Genomic DNA, 16,279 nt, shown 5'->3' on the forward strand with positions numbered 1-16,279 from the left:
AACTTACATACTTTAAAAACTTGAGAATATTATTTTTTTTCCTTCTGTTTTAATAGATTCATGGAAAGCATGCACTCCACAAGGGCTCTAGGACCTGCCAGAGGACCTAGCATTAGCTATGTACCCAAAACACACTTGTGGATGGATAAGTGGATGGTAGAACAAATGAAATTGTTTTCTATAGTCAAGTAGATTCTAGTAGTTGGTCTGAATGATAAAAGAGAGGGGCTTAATTTATTTAATTTGAAACAAGCAAAAAGCAAAAATCCCTTGGTTTCCTTATTCCAACGTTGTCTGAGGACTTCACGAGTGATGGTTATAGTAACTAATTTTTAATGTTGACCATGAAATAATATATTTCAGTACAATACTCCCAAGTTTTGTTTATATCCCAGAAAGCTGATATTTATCCTGATATTGCTTTGTTCCCAACTATATTCCTAAAACAAAATTTTGTAAAATAACAGTACAGCATACACAGAAACAGAATTTGGGTGCATGTTAGTCAGGTTTAAACCTGGAAGGGAAACCAGGTATGTAAGGGAAGTGAAGATACCAGGGCCAGAAGAATGTATATCTGTTCATGACCACTGTTGAAGATTGTGGAAAGGCAGAGACACTGACTTTGCCAAATACATATATTCTAGAGAAAAAGAAACTAGATCCTAGTCATCTACAGAAGAATTTTGAAAAGGGAGAGAGAAAATCAAAATATGATTAAGATACTGTCTGTCAGTTGTATACAGCAAGGTTTAAATAGGAGAGTCTGGAGGCAGAAAGAGCAAATAAGATTTTATTGAATAAATCTAGTGTTTCAATAAAGGTCTAATGCGAACAAAAAAAAAGATTTTAAAAAGACAGTTGAAAGACAATTTCAACTCAGATAAAGTATGTAAAAGTGAAGCTTTTTTTTTCTCCCCTTAGTGCCTGTTTTATCATTGCGAATTTGACGTGTACATAGCAAAGCTGTGCAACATAATCGTCCATTTTATGTTCAAAACTAATCCCTGCGAAACAACTACCATCCTTTATTGGGACCACTATAAAAAGGACATACTTAAAGGCTACGAGTGAAAGCCCTATGAACTCACAGGACAGATGCTGTAAATGATTTTAATCTGTATACTACCACCACGTACTGCCTGTTGGTTTACTACTTCTCATTCTTGTTTTCAAGTACAGAATGAAATAGAAATCTGATGCCTATATAACTTACCAAGAACCCATACTTTTCCATATCATTTTTCTCACCATCATGCAACTACTCCGCTAGTCCCAGTTTAGCCCAGTAAGACATGAAGGAAGTACTTAGAATCATGGATATTCAGGCCAGAAAGAAACACAGGTGTCCTTTAGTGTAGGAATCAGCAAACTTTTTCCATATGGAGCCCAAAAGCAAATACTTTAGCCTTTGCATACAGTTTCTGTCATAACTTCTCAACTTTGCCATCTTAGTGAGGAAGTAGCTGCAGACAATATGTAAAGCAATGAGCTTGGCTATGAAATTTGAATATTCAACATTTGAATATTTTATGTTTCAAGTGTCATGAAATATTCTTCTTTCTTTTTTTTTCCCAAGCATTTCAAAATGTAAAAACTATCCTTAGCTTTGAGGCCATGTAAATACAGGAGGCAGGCCAGCTTTAGTGACATTCAGACTGCAGCTTGTGGTCCATTGATGATATGGCATAATCAGTAAAGCATGCCCTGACAGGATTTTTAATGGCATGCCATGACATAGCATAGCAGAGATCAGAGAATCTGCACACAGTGAGAGGAAGTGATGCTCTGTGAAACATTTGTTTCAATTATACATAGTAGATCTGGATGTAAAATGTATCGCTTTAGATTGTAGTTAAAAAAAAAAAGTTTCAAAATCATTAATCTGTCGTTTACCAGAGAAGATTTTTAGTGTCAAGAGAGGCAAATGTCTTAGCTTAAGTTTACACAGCTATTTAGTTTGTATCCTGAAACCATGTCTTCAGATTTTCAGTTTAGATCTTCTTTGAGTTAATTAAAAACTTGATTCAGATTAAAGAATTCTGTAATGCTAATAAAATTGCCTAGTTCTGAGAGCTCAGGATAAGCCCTAATATTTTAGAACGAAGTGGGAGAACCAACTGATTTGTTACTAAATTCAGATATTTAAAAATACCTGCATTGTATTTTAAACACCACCACAACTAAAGAGAATATACACAGGCAGACTTTTTCCTGGTCCATGATCTCTGCTGTCCAGATATGTTGTTCCTTGTCTCTGGTTTCAAGGATTGAGGTCAGGCCCAGGGCATGTCACCCTTGACCATCAGTCTCCAGTCTGCCCTTCTCAGGTATCAAAACACAGTTTTCCACATTACAGATGCCCTTTAATTAGGTAGAGTTGCTACAGTTTAGGTGGACCCCAGATCACAAGAGAAATAAGCCCTTTCTGCAGTAACTCTTTCCCCAGAAATCTTCTCATTTGCCAAGTGAGCATCTTTGGTTTCATGTAACTATTTCCTAGAACCCACCTTGTACCATCCTGATACTTTTCCTACAAATAGAGTCTATTTCATTATGTCCCTCAGAAATTGTAGTACTAATATAAGCTTATTATTTCTTGCCCTATTATTGCAAAGGGCAGTGGGATAATATGCCATCTTTAATTTTTCTACTGTATAATAATGCAAACCAAGATTGTATAATTTTTTATACATGGTGAGATTCTGATCAAGTAATAATATTTTTCTATTTTAGCTATTCTTAAACTAGTTCATAAAATGGTTACCTTTGTGGACTTTCACCAGAGGTCTAAGCTTTTCCCCCATGTCTCCTTTAACGTTTATTTTCCTGGATAACTTCTTTGTCCGTACTGCTTTCTATATACGTTGCCCCTCCATGTAGAATCTGTGCTTTCAATCTATTTTTGCTTCATATCCAGTAACAGAATTTACTGGATTGCATATTAAATCAATATAAACTCTACTGTACATAATAGAATCCATGAAAGATACAATTTGGACTTGTGATACCAGTTTTAACTGCTAAAGGATTATCTTCTCCTCCTTCTCCCTCCGGAAATACAACCTGTGACTCATGATATACATGTTACTATCTCAAAAATGTTGTTCTCTCTACTCAGTAGGGTTGTTCTAGTTATACTAAACCCAACCAAAGGTAATCTTTCTTATTAAGGATATTATTTTGACTTTGAAACTAGTTACTTAAAAAGATTATACAGATTATTTCAATAGCTGTACTTTGCAACATTTAAACTCGAAAATATTCTCACATTAGTTGTGCTTTCTATTAATGTATTTGTTTTGATATATGGGAAAATCTTGCAGTTTTATATTCTGTCAACAGAGGTAGTTTTTTACTGTCAAATTAAACAGATTCTGTTTTACAAGTTGAAATATTCATGATTGCTGATCTTGGAGTGATCTCTAAGTCAATTTTTCCCAAGAAATTAATAACTGTTCATTATTTTAGGTTGCATGTTTCATTTTGTTATTAATTTCACCATTTTCCATATTTCCAATTTCACCATATTTCCAATTTCACCATATTATATTCACAATAAGAATTACTTTAATTACATCATTTATCTTGTTTACCAAGTCAATATCCTGTAATGGTTCTGAGATAACGCTTCTTTTCTTCACACTAAACTGATCAGTTTATCTGTTGTGTCCTCCATTAGAATGCAGGATTGTCTAGCACATGGAACACATCTGTTTCATATCTGTGCCTTGTGTACAGTAAGTATGCAGTGCTGTTTTTAGAACTGAATCATTAAATGTCTTTAATTCTTGGGAATGACTAGCTCCTTACTTTTTGTCAGACATTTTTTATTACCATTTATTTGACTCCACTTTGTAGATATCCCAGTTCATACTGATTCAAAAAATGACTGTTTGCGGGAAAAACTGGACAGCTACATGTAAAAGAATGAAATTAGAACACTCCCTAACACCATACACAAAAATAAACTCAAAATGGATTAAAGACCTAAATGTAAGGCCAGACGCTCTAAAACTCTTAGAGGAAAACATAGGCAGAACACTCTATGACATAAATCACAGCAAGATCCTTTTTGACCCACCTCCTAGAGAAATGGAAATAAAAACAAAAATAAACAAATGGGACCTAATGAAACTTCAAAGCTTTTGCACAGCAAAGGAAACCATAAACAAGACCAAAAGACAACCCTCAGAATGGGAGAAAATATTTGCAAATGAAGCAACCGACAAAGGATTAATCTCCAAAATTTACAAGCAGCTCATGCAGCTCAATATCAAAAAAACAAACAACCCAATCCAAAAATGGGCAGAAGACCTAAATAGACATTTCTCCAAAGAAGATATACAGGTTGCCAACAAACACATGAAAGGATGTTCAACATCACTAATCATTAGAGAAATGCAAATCAAAACTACAATGAGGTATCACCTCACACCTGTCAGAATGGCCATCATCAAAAAATCAAGAAACAATAAATGCTGGAGAGGGTGTGGAGAAAAGGGAACCCTCTTGCACTGTTGGTGGAAATGTAAATTGATACAGCCACTAGGGAGAACAGTATGGAGATTCCTTAAAAAACTAAAAATACAACTACCGTATGACCCAGCAATCCCACTACAGGGCATATTTCCTGAGAAAACCATAATTCAAAAAGAGTCGTGTACCACAGTGTTCATTGCAGCACTATTTACAATAGCCAGGACATGGAAGCAACCTAAGTGTCCATCGACAGATGAATGGATAAAGAAGATGTGGCACATATATACAATGGAATATTACTCAGCCATAAAAAGCAACAAAATTGAGTTATTTATTGTAGTGAGGTGGATGGACCTAGAGTCTGTCATACAGAGTGAAGTAAGTCAGAAAGAGAAAAACAAATACCGTATGCTAACACATACATATGGAATCTAAAAAAAAAAAAAAAAAATGTTTCTGAAGAACCTAGGGGCAGGACAGGAATAAAGACGCAGATGTAGAGAATGGACTTGAGGACACTGGGAGTGGAAAGGGTAAGCTGGAACAAAGTCAGAGAGTGGCATGGACATATATACACTACCAAATGTAAAATGGATAGCTAGTGGGAAGCTGCTGCATAGCACAGGGAGATGAGCTTTGTGACCACCTAGAGGGGTGGGAGGAGGGTGGGAGGGAGATGCAAGAGGGAGGAGATATGGGGATATATGTATACGTATAGCTGATTCACTTTGTTAATAAAGCAGAAACTAACACACCATTGTAAAGCAGTTATACTCCAATAAAGATGTTAAAACAAAAAATAAGTGTTATTTGTAGTAGATCTGTTATTGCAAGAAGAATTAGAAGAAATAAAAGCACCATTTACTTTAATAAGTGGGTCTAATATTTTATGCTGAAGTGTTATTTTTTTAAATGCAAAGCAATTCACATACTGACTTCTCTACGGTATCGTTATCAGACTGTATTCTGGTACGTATATAACCATATAATTTGACTCTGAATTGTGGATGGGTGTGAGTTGGATATAGAGTTTTCTGGTATAGGCAAAATAATCTTGTTAATTTAGTGATCTATACTTTTTTGCTTATATAATCCTTGTCAAATAATCGCAATAAACTACTGCTTAGATGGAGTATATACTTAAAATAATTTCTGTGACTTTTGGCAGTATCTTAAATGTTGTTAAAATGAAGGAATTTCTGAGTTCTTTCAAGTTCCAAAAACTTTTTAGTTCATTCTTAAGAATGAATAAAACTGGACTGCTTATTCATCCCTATTTAATTTTTATTTTTTATTTATTTATTTTTTTTTGTGGTATGCGGGCCTCTCACCGTTGTGGCCTCTCCCGTTGTGGAGCACAGGCTCCGGACGCGCAGGCTCAGCGGCCATGGCTCACGGGCCCAGCCGCTCTGCGGCATATGGGATCTTCCCGGACCGGGGCACGAACCCGTGTCCCCTGTATCGGCAGGCGGACTCTCAACCACTGCGCCAACAGGAAAGCCCAATATTTTGTTTTAAATGGAGGATTCAGTAAAGAAAATTCAGCTTGAGTCAAATTGGAGAATTTATTGCTTTGAGCACAGATAAGGAGTTCTCCGAAAGTCTAGCTTGTTTTCTCTGAGTGCTTCAACAATTTAAGCCTTAATAAAGCTTAAACTTTATTTAAGTTTATAGGCTTAAATAACAATAAGCTGTTAGCAACTTTATTGGATAAAGTTAATGTACTCTTGAAAATAAGTGAGGTTCAGCTGACTGACCTCTACTTGAGCTTACTTTATCCTGTAGCCTTTTTTTTCCCTTTTTAGGCTTAATCACAATATTTATCAAATAATTTCCTTTTACTAATTATTTTCTTAGTTTTTATCTTTGACTTTATGAATGTATTAAGAAAAGTGATGCATAGTATTTCCATTGTGCATTATATAAGTATTTAAAAGAAAAATAACCAGTGTTTTTCTGAATATAAAAATAAAGAACTTAAAGGTGTGTATTACTAAAAAGCAATTTTAAATTTAAATTTAGTTACGTTTGAGAACCTAAAATTATTAAATGTACTTATTTGAGAATATAAATAAATGAAAGTCAGAATCTCAGTAGTTTGGAACTATAATTACACAAATCATTCATTTATACACACTATGTCTAAAAGGAGGATCCCATATCTTATGGAATATGAATTATTGTTTTATTTTTAATAAGTAGGCATTAGTATAGCCATTTAATTCAACTCTATGTGATTTAACTGTATATTTATCTTGCTTTTTTTGATTATTAATATTTCTTGAAATGAAATACATGTTTAAGAGGTATATAGTATTCTTAATAATAATTCAGGATCAGAGTCTTTCTTGGGTAATGTCAAAATTTGAACCAGACATAGTTTAGTAGTTTTAGAATTTAATAGAGACTTTTGGAATTTGAAGCAGCACAGGGAGAATAGAAGAAAGTTGATGCAGAGGAGTGATATAGGAATAGCAATTCGTTCTATAATTAAATTTAACCCAAAGAGAATTGAGGGATCCAGATGATTTATGATAGTGAAAATGTCTCTTATTTCCCTTATTTCATCCTTATTCATTGCTGTTGTGATTAAATCAGGAAGTTAAGGAAAGGGCAAGACACTCAGGTTAATCACTTCTGTAGTGGAAACTTGAGTCTAATACTATGGATAAAAGTTTTTAATAAAAACCTCAACAATAGTTGTTTTAAGTTATTTGGAGGCATAGTGCCTTATTATAATTTCTTCAGTATAATACTCTCCCTGGACACCTTCATATGTTTATTTATGTGCCTTATTTTTATAACCGGGCTTTCACTCCTTGAGATCAAAGACAGTGTCATCTCTGTGACACAGCGGTGGCTTACTTATAGTCCCTAAAATAAATTATTTAAATGAAAATACCTCAGGAGACAGCCAACCCAAAACTTAATCAGTCCCAAGTGATTGTGAAATTATAATCTATTGTTTAGTATGTGTAAATGTAAAATGGTATTTCCATGGAATGTGCAAAGAGAAGTGGAAGTCACATGGAGACAAAAAAAAAAAAGTGACATTGAATAACAAGAATTTGCCAGAACATCTTCCTTGATATGACATTTTTGATGGGCTAGCACAAACATGGATTCTAAAGAATTCTAAAAAAGAGTAAATTTACAACAGTGTTTCACAATTTACAACACATTTACAGGTGTTGATAATAATGCCAGGAGAATATTCTCCTCAGCTCAGCTCACTCACAGTCAGAGCATGAGCAAATGTCTATGCAGGAACTATCGCTGTAACTTCAGTTTTTTATTGTAATCTATCATTCTGTGGAGGAATAATCTATAAAAGAGTGTTAGGAACTTAAGTTCTACCACTATGCAAAAATTCTTAGCAGAAGCAAAACTATAAAAAGAAAAAATCTCCACAGCCAATAAGATTCCTAGGCTATATCAACACAATGGCCAAAAACAAACAAGCAAACAAAAATTTAGAGTTTATTTCAATAAATGAGTCAAAATGACGGTATTATGTAACTACAGTTACAGTTAATCTTGTTTCTGAGCAATCTGAGCATTCTAGATTTACAATTTAAAAGCACTTAGCCAACCATTCTCATATGGAAATAGATTTTTAGTTTGAACATGTGGAATTTCCATGGGAAAAGTCACAATATCAAATTACTTTGAGGTTGCAGTTAATATATTAGTATTAATATCTTTGTTAATCTTTCAAAATATTTCATGTAAGAGAGTACCACTAATTTCTGACTCTTAAAAAGCAAAGTCACATTTCTTTTATTTTAATAAATGCCTAAAATCCATATTCAAAACCTTAGAGCTTGGGACTTCCCTGGTGGCGCAGTGGTTAAGAATCCGCCTGCCAATGCAGGGGACACGGGTTTGAGCCCTGGTCCGGGAAGATCCCACATGCTGCGGAGCAACTAAGCCTGAGCACCACAACTATTAAGCCTGTTCTTTAGAGCCCGCGAGCCACAACTACTGAGCCCACGTGCCTCAACTACTGAAGCCCGCGCGCCTAGAGCCCTTGCTCCACAAGAGAAGCCACCGCAATGAGAAACCCGCGCACTGCAACGAAGAGCCCGCTTGCCGCAACTAGAGAAAAGACCACGCGCAGCAATGAAGACCCAATGCAGCCAAAAAATAAAATAAGTAAATAAATTTATATAAAAAAATAATAACCAGCCCATATTTAAAAAAAAAAAAACTTAGAGCTCGATGTGTTTTGTAATTCAGATATTTCGGGATTTAAGAAAAGTAATAGGTGCTTATATGTGTATTTCATAGCATCTTCATGGACTTAAATACATTAATATATTTTCAGTAATACATAGGGATAGTCATGCTAAGTAGAATAAAGTTTGTAAGTAGCATCATATTATTTAGGTGAAATTTTGCTGATGATTGACGTTATGACAATCTTACGAGAAAGCTTTTTTCAGAGCTTTTTGTATTTTGGAATTATAAAGTATCATAGGCATACATCTAAAATAATTTCCCCTGCAGTTTTAAAAATCTGTAGGATGTATGTACAAGTATGTGTGCCCATGTATGTGTTCTCTCCCTCTCTCACATTCACACACACACACACAAACACACACACACACCCCTATGGGTGAGGAAATAGTTTTATTGGAAGACGGCCAAGCTCATTTGATTATGCGTTGTCTCTGGATGCTTTTGCCCTACAACGGCAAGAGTTGAGTAGTTGTGACAGAAATTTATTATTGTCCCCTGGCCCCCATCCCCAAAGCCTACGTATTTTGTCTGAGTCTTTACAAAATGTATGCTGACCCCTAATGTATATGATACATCCAGAGACTTCAGTTTTATTCCTATTCTGAAGACAGTAAGACTGCCATAAATTTGTGATAACCTAGTTTTTAAGTGAACTAAAGTAAATCAATGAATGAATGAACTCTCACTGTTTCTGCAGTATTTTGAAGGTGTTTTTTAAAATTTTCAATTAAAATTTGTAATCTAAATACAAAAATAAGCTGTAATGGTTTAATTACATTTAAAAAAGCTTTTTTTTTAGTAAATGAGCTCAATGTTATTTTAGTTTCTTGAAGATAACATTACAGTTGTTTTCATTTGTAGTGCAGTTTTAAATCAAACTCTCTGAAACATAAAGGCAAATCTTAAAATGTCCAATCAAAATAGTATGTAATACTACTGTCATACAGAGTGAAATAAGTCAGAAAGGGAAAAACAAATACTGTATGCTAACACATACATATGGAATCAAAAAAAAAAAAAAAAGAAGAACCTAGGGGCAAGACGGGAATAAAGATGCAGACCTACTAGAGAATGGACTTGAGGATACGGGGAGGGGAAGGGTAAGCTGGGACAAAGTGAGAGAGTGGCATGGACATATATACACTACCAAACTTAAAATAGATAGCTAGGGCTTCCCTGGTGGCGCAGTGGTTGAGAGTTCGCCTGCCGATGCAGTGGACGTGGGTTCGTGCCCCGGTCTGGGAAGATCCCACATGCCGTAGAGCGGCTGGGCCCGTGAGCCATGGCCGCTGAGCCTGCGCGTCCGGAGCCTGTGCTCCACAACGGGAGAGGCCACAACAGTGAGAGGCCTGGGTACCGCAAAAAAAAAAAAAAAAGATAGCTAGTGGGAAGCAGCCACATAGCACAGGGAGATCAGCTCGGTGCTTTGTGACCACCTAGAGGGGTGGGACAGGGAGGGTGGGAGGGTGGGAGATGCAAGAGGGAAGAGAAAGAGGGACATATGTATATGTATAACTGATTCACTTTGTTACAAAGCAGAGACTAACACACCATTGTAAAGCAATTATACTCCAATAAAGATGTTAAAAATAAAAAAAATAGTAATACTACCTAGACACATATTAATATTAGTTGTAGCAGTAACAGTAAAAATTCAAGCCATTATTGTTATTTCAGAGGATGTTTATTTAATATTGTTTTTTTTTTGTTTGGTTTTAGTTTTTCAGTTTTAAGTTAGAAAGCCACAGTTTGCTAATTGTTACGTTTTTGACCTTAATAAGTTTAGATGACTTAAATGGTAACACTGAAAGTAATTTTTTACCGTCAGGAGAATATCACAGTGATGAAATAGAAAAATAAATTTCATGTTTCAGGTAAAAAAGTAAAAGAAATGTAAAAAACATAGGAAATTGATATTATGTGGATAAAGATGTGTAAGCATTGCAGAAGTCACAAGAGATACACACTTTATAGTTATACGCTGTATCTCAGAATGCCGCATAACACAATGTGAAAGCTATACAGAGCAGAGAATTTCAAAGACACTGCCAGCTGCACACCACTGAAACTAAAGCAAGTGAAGGGTAGTGAGCACGCAAACTTTCTTTCAAGGTCTGTAGTTCTTATTCAACATTTATTATTAAAATGAAGCTATTTCAACTATTTCAGTGCCATTAATGTGTACTAATTTTGGAACTTAGAAAAGTTAAAATCATTAGAAAGTTATTTAAAAACTAAATTGTCCTGGGCAGACTTGATATTTAAAATTCAAATTATCAGTATAGTCATGTCTATTTGATGGAAATTAAATTAGCATATTTTATTATGAGGAGAAAGAGAAAAACTAGATCTTAAAACTGTACTGGTGCTTGCTTCGGCAGCACATATACTAAAATTGGAACCATACAGAGAAGATTAGCATGGCCCCTGTGCAAGGATGATATGCAAATTCGTGAAGCGTTCCATATTTTTTTGTTATAAAGCAGAAACTAACACACCATTGTAAAGCAATTATACTCCAATAAAGATGTTAAAAAAAAAAAAAAAACTGTACTGGTAAGATTACTACCGGTAGTTTGCTAGTGGGACTCATAATAACTCCACAGTTTTGTCCAATGCCATGTTATCTGTGCAATTTATTTATATCAGGTTTGTCAGGGTTATAGCATCCATACCTAAAAAACAAATAATCTTAAATATCAAAATTAATTTTTTTGCCTATATTCTAAATTTTGTCTGGGATGAAACTCACTTTCTTTCTGCAAACCTGCTCCTTCATTTATTTTCCTTTCTCACTTAAAGGTTTTATTCACACTTTGCTCCTTTACCTTGTCCTTTAATGTCATATTCAGTTATCCAGAGTATTTTATTGTCATCTCCAAAATGTCTTTCAAACTGTCTCTGCTTGCATTGCTGCCGCCTTCAGCTCAGGTTTTCATCATCTTGACTAGACAGTTCCTATTCCACTGACAGAAGCGATCTTCCCAAAATAGATCGAATTCTGTCTGCCCCTGCTTAAAATCCTTCAGTGGCTTCCTGTTGCCGGTAGGAATAGGATGCCATAGATGGCTCTCTTTCCTCTCTTCCTCCATCTTCATTTCACCACCTTCCATCCTCTGCACTCCGCAGTATAGCATCCCAATTCCATTTTACTAGCAATGTCATGCTTCTTTATACCTCTGATGTTTCTCTGTCACCTCGGATGACTTTCCTTTTTTCCTTTTTTTGCCTAGATAGGGTTAGCATCATCCAACTCAGATGCCACACTCCCTATAAATTCTCCTCAGCAGAGCTGCTCACTACCCTTTCTGTGTGTCTAACACTCTGTACTCTCTGTGTCCTTCCTACGATTCTGTGTCATGATTATTTGTTTATATAAACTCCCACTTTCCTCACTTCTTTTTAAACTTAGCACCTGGCGGGGTATCTGGCACATAAGACACAAGTTCAATAAATGCTTTTTATTACTCAGCCATAAAAAGAAATGAAATTGAGTTATTTGTAGTGAGGTGGATGGACCTGGAGTCTGTCATACAGCGTGAAGTTAAGTCAGAAGGAGAAAAACAAATACTGTATGCTAACACATATATGTGGAATCTAAGGAAAAAAAAATGTCATGAAGAGCCTAGGGGTAGGACGGGAATAAAGACACAGACCTACTAGAGCATGGACTTGAGGATATGGGGAGGGGGAAGGGTAAGCTGTGACGAAGTGAGAGAGTGGCATGGATATATATACACTACCAAACATAGGGTGGATAGCTAGTGGGAAGCAGCAGCATAGCACAGGGAGATCAGCTCGGTGCTTTGTGACCACCTAGAAGGGTGGGAGGGAGGGAGACGCAAGAGGGAAGAGATATGGGAACATATGTATATGTATAACTGATTCACTTTGTTATAAAGCAGAAACTAACACACCATTGTAAAGCAATTATACTCCAATAAAGATGTTAAAAAAATAAATAAGTAAAAATAAATGCTTTTTGAATGGCGCTCTTGTTCTTAAAAAAATACTCTTATTTTTCCTTAAAATCTTTTTTCTTCATCAACTTATATTTATTTGTATAAATATATATCAACTGTATATTTCCTCAGTTAGTGATGGTTTTTAATTCATTTAACTAAAGTTTATTGAGAATATACTCAGCACTGCCCTAGTCATAGATGTGAATGCTCTCCTCTTTTGGAAGAGGGCCCTTGCTGAAAGAAAACTTGATGTTCCTTAGAAGATGCATCCCAGCTGTAAGTATAATTCCTCTCTTGTAACCGTAACGCTTCATATGCTTCACCTCCCACCATAAGGGGCATCCTGCTAGAGATGGAATTTTTCTACACTATTTTTAAGTGTCATAATTTGATCTTCTAATTCTACAGATGCATGAAGTCAGACCCACACATTGAATCGAATGTTTCTGACGGCTGTGTATTAAAACAGCATCACAATACATTTCAGTATTTCTTTTATTAAAGAAAGATAGTTTTATCCCAAAGGTCAAGCTTTTAACTTAATGTTCATTTTACAATTTAGTGGGATTTGGTGAGGTTTTGTTGTTGGTGGTGGTTTGTTTGTTTTATTGGCAGAGGAATGTAGTTCTGAAAGTAGAAACTGACTTTTTACCCCTAGTAAGTGTAAACCCAAAAACACTGCCAGCGATTTATTTGGGTGGCCGTTCACTCATCTGTACCCAGTATGTGTTTGCTGCCTGGATCTGGACCACCTCAAATTTGTCTACCTAATTCAACTTCTCATGTACTTGTATCTTGGCCAGTCAGACAACGTTGAACAATGTTTCAGTGTAGTTCATAGTATATTCAAAAGCTTGTACTAGACAGTTTCCTCACCACTGGAGCACCTCCTATATTTTCAGGCTTCTTTCTCTCACATGTTGACTATCTACATTCCATGGGTTCACTTTATACTGGTAAGATAGTATGGTCCACAGTATTGGACTGGTATTTCTAGTCAGAATAGTTATTCTGGTGAATATACATTTCCTGGTGAAAGTGTTCTGTTAACTGGCCAACACTTCTAACTAGATTTTTGCTGGAGGGGCACATTTGTATCACTTCCGTAGGGGATACTTCTTAATTGACAAGGTAAGAAAAGTCATCATGGAATAGGGATGCCATAACTGATCCTAGTGTCATTCCTCCCCTCTTAACTTTCAAAAACATGTAATTTTCTTTCTTTCCATCTTTATCTATCTTTGAATTTTACTGTAGCGCTCCAGTCCCACTTTCACACCCCCCTGTATTCTAGTCAGCCAGTCGCCCAAGCTACAAAGGTCTTTTCAGAGTTTTTTCGTCCCCTGCTCCCTCTGTACTTTCTGCTTAAGCTTTTGGTCCCCATGTCTGACCAACATATGCTACCTTCTCCAAGAAAACTATCAAAATCACCCAAGTTGGAATTAACCATTATGACCTTTCTCATCGTCACATGTTGCCATCCTGTTAGTGTCAAATTATTTAAGTAGTGCTGCAGCAAACACGAAATGGCCTTTCAAGTTAAATGACTTGAATTCAGGTCCCAGTTCCACCACTTACTGTATGAAACATCTTGGGCTAGTCACTGAATCCCTTCATTTTTTTATCTCTCACATGAGGTGATAATAACTAGTTCAAAGAGTTGTTAAGAGAATCCAATGAGACAGCATATATAAGTGATTTGTAAATGATAAAGCTCTATGTAGGTCTTCCTTGGTGGTGCAGTGGTTAAGAATCTGCCTGCCAGTGCAGGGGATACAGGTCCGAGCCTAGGTCCGGGAAGATCCCATGTGCCGCAGAGCAACAAAGCCCGTGTGCCACAACTACTGAGCCTGCACTCTAGAGCCCATGAGCCACAACTACCGAGCCCCCATGCCACAACTACTGAAGCCCGCGAGCCTCAACTACTAAAGCCCACGTGCCTGGAGCCCGTGCTCCGCAACAAGAGAAGCCACTGCAATGAGAAGCCCGCACACTGCAATGAAGAGTAGCCCCTGCTCACCGCAACTAGAGAAAGCCCGCACACAGCAACGAAGACCCAGCGCAGCCAAAGCTCTATGTAAACGTTAGATAATCTTAGATTGGAATTAAAAGATGGAGCCCTTGGGAAGGTGTAGATAGTGTCTTATTAATCTCCTGAGTGCTAACACTATCCTTTACTCATGAGGAGATATCAAATGAGTTGGTTTGATTATGAATTTGTTGCCAGATGCAAAAAGGAAAAAAAACTCAACCTGTTTCAGACATAACAATTTTAAATATTTGCCTTGTGCATATATAGCCTGAGTATAGTATCGCTAGATAAATTTGGCTTTCTTGAGCTTATGGTTAAAGTTATACCAAACCACGTTTATTACTTGCACCTTAAATTTTCAAATATAGGTGTTTTTTTATTTAGAGAATGTGCAAGGATTAGTGTCATCAGACAATGCTTGTATTTTCAATAGCTCTATTAAATGTCTCAATATCTCTAGATATCTTCAGTATCTCATATCTCTAATAAAAAATCTATTTGTTTTAGTAATACTTTTGTTAACACTTAGAAATAGTGTCAACCAAAATGATTATATAATTTTTGAAAGGTGATAAGTCTTCCAAAATTGCCTCTGCTTGTGTTCTCATTGTCAAATTTAGGTTTTGCTTGTTTGTTTTGTTTCGTATTGTTATTTTGAGTAGGATCCATTATCATTCTGTTCATTCTAATTACATCACATTAGTAAAGGTGCAAGGGTCTATTGAGTTGAAATCACAATGGCCTTTTTCAAAGTACCTAGAGTGCTGTTTACAAACTGCAGTTTTGCTATCCTGTCATTTTGTTCTCATTTCCTTTGAACAAAGCATTGATGGAGCATTTGTTTTTCTTATGATGGAATGATAGTATGTGTTTGGAAGAAGCATGAATATTCTTGTTACACAGCAGTTTTTTAGAAGTTCATTTAAAATTAGTCTGTGAGAAATGAATATAATTGCATGTTTTTCCTAATTTGTACAAGTTATGTATTTCAAAACTCTAGTACACAGAATATGTAGTGAAAAATTCTTTATATAATCATTCATCATATAGCCTTGTAGTCTAATCATTCTTTATACAGCTTGACAGTCTAAAATCTAAATTGATATGGAGTACAGGTTTTATTTATGATCCTTTTGCTGTACATAGTCCTTTGGCCTTTTATTTAGTTTTTCTTTGTCAGAATTTCAGGTGGTTGAGTAGCCAACAGGTGATAAATGTCCCATTAATCTTTCTGACTCTCTAGCTCCTGAGCATGAGAATTGCTGATCAGTTGCAACAATTGTCTCTTAAATGAGCTTTTCACATCTGCCTCTTATTTCATTAGTTAACTGTCTGCCCAAAGATCTGATAAAATGGAATCCTGGTGCCTTTTTACAACTTGTTTTGTAGGGCTGTACGTTAAGGATAGAGTTGTTAGCAGAATGGGCACAAAAGGGTATTTATCGACTACCTACAATAAATATACATGCTAGTGTCTGGAAGACATTTGAGACTCTTTATTGAAATCACCTTAAGAAGAAAAAATAACTGGTTTCGCTTTAGTTTGCCATTTAGCAAC

General features: G+C 35.9%; 1 protein-coding gene and 1 non-coding gene across 5 annotated transcripts in view; both read left to right on the plus strand.

Annotated features, from left to right (window-relative positions):
* NBEA (neurobeachin) overlaps positions 1-16,279 on the plus strand; it is a 627,505-nt gene that overhangs the window by 276,027 nt on the left and 335,199 nt on the right. The window lies entirely within an intron of this gene.
* LOC115866858 (U6 spliceosomal RNA) lies at positions 11,090-11,196 on the plus strand. Its single transcript, XR_004044885.1, has one exon. It is a non-coding gene; the product is annotated as a U6 spliceosomal RNA (small nuclear RNA).

Source organism: Globicephala melas, chromosome 18, assembly GCF_963455315.2.
Source record: "Globicephala melas chromosome 18, mGloMel1.2, whole genome shotgun sequence".
In the NCBI taxonomy this organism is placed as follows: domain Eukaryota; kingdom Metazoa; phylum Chordata; class Mammalia; order Artiodactyla; family Delphinidae; genus Globicephala; species Globicephala melas.